We start from the raw sequence: 5,708 nt of genomic DNA, 5'->3' as shown, positions 1-5,708 counted from the left end.
AGTGAGTGAGTGGCTATGAGAGTGAGTGAGTGGCTATGAGAGTGAGTGGCTATGAGAGTGAGTGAGTGGCTATGAGAGTGAGTGGCTATGAGAGTGAGTGAGTGGCTATGAGAGTGAGTGAGTGGCTATAGGAGTGAGTGAGTGTTTCCCCTATAGGATCGAGCGAGTGTTTCCCCTACAGGCTACGGGAGTGGCGGCAGGCAGCTGTGTGAGCGAGTGTTTCCCCTATAGGATCGAGCGAGTGTTTCCCCTATAGGATCGAGCGAGTGTTTCCCCTATAGGATCGAGCGAGTGTTTCCCCGACAGGAACTACGGGAGTGGCGGCAGGCAGCTGTGTGAGCGAGTGTTTCTCCTATAGGATCGAGTGAGTGTTTCCCCTACAGGATCGAGCGAGTGTTTCCCCTACAGGAGCTACGGGAGTGGCGGCAGGCAGCTGTGTGAGCGAGTGTCTGGCTATGAGAGTGAGTGTTTCTCCTACAGGAGCGAGCGAGTGTTTCCCCTACAGGAGCTACGGGAGTGGCGGCAGGCAGCTGTGTGAGCGAGTGTCTGGCTATAGGAGTGAGTGTTTCCCCTACAGGATCGAGCGAGTGTTTCCCCTACAGGAGCTACGGGAGTGGCGGCAGGCAGCTGTGCGAGTCGAGTGTCTGGCTATAGGAGTGAGTGTTTCCTCTACAGGATCGAGGGAGTGTTTCCCCTACAGGAGCGAGCGAGTGTTTTCCCCTACAGGAGCGAGCGAGTGTTTCCCCTACAGGAGCTACGGGAGTGGCGGCAGGCAGCTGTGCGAGCGAGTGTCTGGCTATAGGAGTGAGTGAGTGTTTCCCCTACAGGAGCGAGCGAGTGTTTCCCCTACAGGAGCTACGGGAGTGGCGGCAGGCAGCTGTGCGAGCGAGTGTCTGGCTATAGGAGTGAGTGAGTGTTTCCCCTACAGGAGCGAGCGAGTGTTTCCCCTACAGGAGCTACGGGAGTGGCGGCAGGCAGCTGTGCGAGCGGATGCCGGCGTGCAGATGGTCGGCCTCGTGCAGGTCGAGGGCCCGGCCCCCCAGGCGGAGCCCCGCGCACACAGCCCAAGTAGGGGCCGAGACGGGGGCCGCAGTGAAGGCCACCGTGTCTGGGGGGGGGGAGGTGGGAGAGGGGAAAGGGGGGGGGGAGAGGGGGAGGGGGGGAGAGTGGGAGGGGGGAGAGGGGGGAGAGAGGGGGAGGGGGGGAGAGGGGGGAGAGGGGGGAGAGGGGGGAGAGGGGGAGAGAGGGAGAGAGAGGGGGGAGAGGGGGGAGAGGGGGGGAGAGGGGAGAGAGGGGAGAGAAGGGAGAGAGGGGAGAGAGGGGGGATGGGGGGGGAGAGGGGGGAGAGAGGGGGAGGGGAGAGAGGGGGGAGAGGGGGAGAAGGGGGAGAGGGAGGGGGAGAGAGGGGAGAGAGAGGCGGGAGAGGGGGAGAGGGGGAGAGAGGGTTGGGGGGCGAGAGGAGGGGGGAGAGGGATGGGGGGATGAGGGGTAGGGGGTGGGAGAGGTGGGGGAGGGGAGAGCGGGAGGGGTGGGGGGTGGGGGAGGAAGAAGAGGGTAGGAAGGGGGTGGGGGGAGGGGACATGGGGAGATCGACTCTTTACAAAATTCAACAAACACTCAAACTCAGACTCCGCACACCCACTAGGAGTGCTGTGTGTAACTGGCCGCTCGGCGTTTTGGGCGGTCTGGGTATTTGAATGGGGTGGGTGGGGGGGGAGCTATGCCCCCCCCACCACCCCCCGGACCCTACCGACACTCGGAGGGGCTTTGCCGTGTTAATCGAGCGGAAGCGTCGTGAAAACGACGGCAGTGGATAACCACAATGACCACGTGACCCCTTAGCGATCCAGACACCCACCCACCAACCAACTCCACCCCCACCCACCCACCAACTCCACCCACCCACCAACTCTACACCCCCACCCACCAACTTCACACACCCACCCACCCCACCCACCCACCAACTCCACCCCCACCCACCCCACCCACCAACTCCACCCCCCAACCACCTCCACCCCCACCCACCAATTCCACCCACCCACCATCTCCACCCCCACCCACACATAAACCAACTCCCCCCCCACCCACCAACTTCTACACCCCCACCCACCAACTTCACACACCCACCCACCCCACCCACCCACCAACTCCACCCCCACCCACCCACCAACTCCACCCCCCAACCACCCACCAACCACCTCCACCCCCACCCCACCAACCCCACCCACCAATTCACCCACCCACCATCTCCACCCCCACCCACCCACCAACTCCCCACCCACCCACCCACCAACTCCACCCACCAATCCCCCACACACCCACCAACTCCACTCCTACCCACCCACCCCACAACCTACCCACCAACTCCACACACCCACTCACCAATCCACCACCACCCACCCACCAACCACCTCCACCCCCACCCACCAACCCCACCCACCCACCAATTCCACCCACCCACCATCTCCACCCCCACTCACCCACCCACGCACCCACCCACCCACTCACCCACCCACCCACTCACCCACCCACCCACTCACCCACCCACCCACTCACCCACCCACCCACCCCACCCACTCACCCACCCACCACACACTCACCCACCCACCCACTCACCCACCTACCAACCCACCCTCCAACTCCCCACCCACCAATCATCTCTACCCCACCCTCCCACCCCCCACCCACTCACCCACCATCTCTACCCCCACCCCCCACTCACCCACCCACCCACTCACCCACCCACCCACTCACCACCCACCCACCCACTCACCCACCACCCACTCACCACCCACCCACCACCCACTCACCCACCCACCACCCACACCCACCCACCCACCCACCCACTCACCCACCCACCCACCCACCCACCCACTCACCCACCCACCCACCACTCACCCACTCACCCACCCACCCACCCACTCACCCACCCACCCACCCACCCACCCACTCACTCACCCACCCACCCACCCACCCACCCACCCACCCACTCACCCACCCACCCACCCACTCACCCACCCACCCACCCACCCACTCACCCACCCACCCACCCACCCACTCACCCACCCACCCACCCACCCACCCACTCACCCACCCACCCACCCACTCACCCACCCACCCACTCACCCACCCACTCACCCACCCTCCAACTCCCCACCCACCCACCATCTCTACCCCACCCACCAATTCCACCCACCCACCATCTCTACCCCACCCACCACCTCCCCACCCACCCACCCACCATCTCTACCCCCACCCACCAACCACCCACCAACCAACTCCACCCCCACCCACCCACCCACCACCCACCACCCACCACCCACCCACCCACCAGGAACACCTCCCAGACACGTGCGTACGGCTCCAGTCAGCAGCCCTGGCCGCGGGCCGCCGTCCCCGCTCGGCCTGCGGCCCCACGGAGGCCCACGCCGTCCCTTGCTGAGGCCCACCCCGTCGAGCTCGAGACGCAAGGACGCGGCGCTAGCGCTCAGGCCCAGCGAGTGCCACGCGCCGTCGCACAGACCCCGGCGCGGCCTGGGACGCGGCTGGGACCCCCGTCGGGGAGGAGGAGGAGGAGGGAGCCTCTTGGAAGAGAACCAACTCATGCGCACGAAGACTCCCACACCCTTGGGGGGGGTGGTGAGGGGTGGGGGAGTGGGGGGGGGGAGTGGGTGGGTGGGGAGTGGGGGGGGGATGGGGGAGTGGGGGTGGGTGGGTGGGGGGGATGAGAGGACTCGGTTAGGGGGGTGGGAGTGGGGTGGAGGGATGAGAGGGTTTGGTTGGGGGGAAGGGGGTGGGGGGGATGAGAGGGTTTGGTTTGGGGGGTGGGGGGTGGGAGTGGGGTGGGGGATGAGAGGGTTTGGTTGGGGGGGTGGGGGGTGGGAGTGGGGTGGGGGGATGAGAGGGTTTGGTTGGGGGGGAAGGGGGGTGGGGGGATGAGAGGGTTTGGTTGGGGGGTGGGGGGTGGGAGTGGGGGGATGAGAGGGTTTGGTTGGGGGGGAGGGGGGTGGGGGGATGAGAGGGTTTGGTTGGGGGGGTGGGGGGTGGGAGTGGGGTGGGGGGATGAGAGGGTTTGGTTGGGGGGAAGGGTGGGGGGGATGAGAGGGTTTGGTTGGGGGGGTGGGGGGTGGAAGTGGGGTAGGGGGATGAGAGGGTTTGGTTGGGGGGTGGGGGGATGAGAGGGTTTGGTTGGGGGGTGGGGGTGGGGAGTGGGGTGGGGGGATGAGAGGGTTTGGTTGGGGGGGAGGGGGGTGGGGGATGAGAAGGTTTGGTTGGGGGGGTGGGGGGTGGGAGTGGGGTGGGGGGATGAGAGGGTTTGTTGGGGGGGAGGGGGGTGGGGGGATGAGAGGGTTTGGTTGGGGGGTGGGGGGTGGGAGTGGGGTGGGGGGATGAGAGGGTTTGGTTGGGGGGGAGGGGGGTGGGGGGATGAGAGGGTTTGGTTGGGGGGGTGGGGGGTGGGAGTGGGGTGGGGGATGAGAGGGTTTGGTTGGGGGGAAGGGGGGTGGGGGGATGAGAGGGTTTTGGTTGGGGGGGTGGGGGGTGGGTGTGGGGGGATGAGGGGTTTGGTTGGGGGGGTGGGGGGATGAGAGGGTTTGGTTGGGGGGGTGGGGGGTGGGAGTGGGGGGATGAGAGGGTTTGGTTGGGGGGGAGGGGGTGGGGGGATGAGAGGGTTTGGTTGGGGGGGTGGGGGGTGGGAGTGGGGTGGGGGGATGAGAGGGTTTGGTGGGGGGAGGGGGGTGGGGGATGAGAGGGTTTGGTTGGGGGGGGGTGGGGGGTGGGAGTGGGGTGGGGGGATGAGAGGGTTTGGTTGGGGGGGTGGGGGGTGGGAGTGGGGTGGGGGGATGAGAGGGTTTGGTTGGGGGGAGGGGGGTGGGGGGATGAGAGGGTTTGGTTGGGGGGGTGGGGGGTGGGAGTGGGGTGGGGGGATGAGAGGGTTGGTTGGGGGGGTGTGGGGGGTGGGAGTGGGGTGGGGGGATGAGAGGGTTTGGTTGGGGGGAGGGGGGTGGGGGGGATGAGAGGGTTGGTTGGGGGGGTGGGGGGTGGGAGTGGGGTGGGGGGGAATGAGAGGGTTTGGTTGGGGGGGTGGGGGGTGGGAGTGGGGGGATGAGAGGGTGGTTGGGGGGGAGGGGGGTGGGGGATGAGAGGGTTTGGTTGGGGGGGGGGGTGGGGGGTGGGGGTGGGGGTGGGATGAGAGGGTTTGGTTGGGGGGGAGGGGGAGTGGGGGGGGATGAGAGGGTTTGGTTGGGGGGGAGTGGGGTGGGGGATGAGAGGGTTTGGTTGGGGGGGAGGGGGGTGGGGGATGAGGAGGGTTTGGTTGGGGGGAGGGGGGGTGGGGGGGGATGAGGGTTGGTGGGTGGGGGGTTGGGGTGGAGGTGGGGGGATTAGAGGTTGGGGGGGGAGGGGGGGGGGGGATGAGGGGTTTGGTTGGGGGGGTGGGGGGTGGGAGTGGGTGGGGGGATGAGAGGGTTTGGATGGGGGGGGAGGGGGGTGGGGGATGAGAGGGTTGGTTGGGGGGTGGGGGGTGGGAGTGGGGTGGGGGGATGAGAGGGTTTGGTTGGGGGGAGGGGGGTGGGGGGATGAGAGGTTTGGTTGGGGGGGGTGGGGGGTGGGAGTGGGGTGGGGGATGAAGAGGGTTTGGTTGGGGGGGGGATGGGGGTGGGGGGATGAGAGGGTTTGGTTGGGGGGGTGGGGGGTGGGAGGGGTGGTGG

General features: G+C 67.1%; 1 pseudogene across 1 annotated transcript in view; it reads right to left on the bottom strand.

Annotated features, from left to right (window-relative positions):
- LOC144952462 (growth arrest-specific protein 6-like) overlaps positions 1 to 5,708 on the bottom strand; it is a 53,445-nt pseudogene continuing 47,737 nt past the window's right edge. Inside the window, exons 12-13 of the transcript XR_013640631.1 lie at positions 3,332 to 3,626; positions 1 to 1,108 (exon numbers count right to left, since the gene is read on the bottom strand). The product of XR_013640631.1 is annotated as a growth arrest-specific protein 6-like (transcript). The remainder of the gene's footprint in view (positions 1,109 to 3,331; positions 3,627 to 5,708) is intronic.

This window comes from Lampetra fluviatilis, chromosome 67, assembly GCF_964198595.1.
Source record: "Lampetra fluviatilis chromosome 67, kcLamFluv1.1, whole genome shotgun sequence".
Lineage (NCBI taxonomy): Eukaryota > Metazoa > Chordata > Hyperoartia > Petromyzontiformes > Petromyzontidae > Lampetra > Lampetra fluviatilis.
This window is presented reverse-complemented; position numbering and strand designations above follow the sequence as displayed.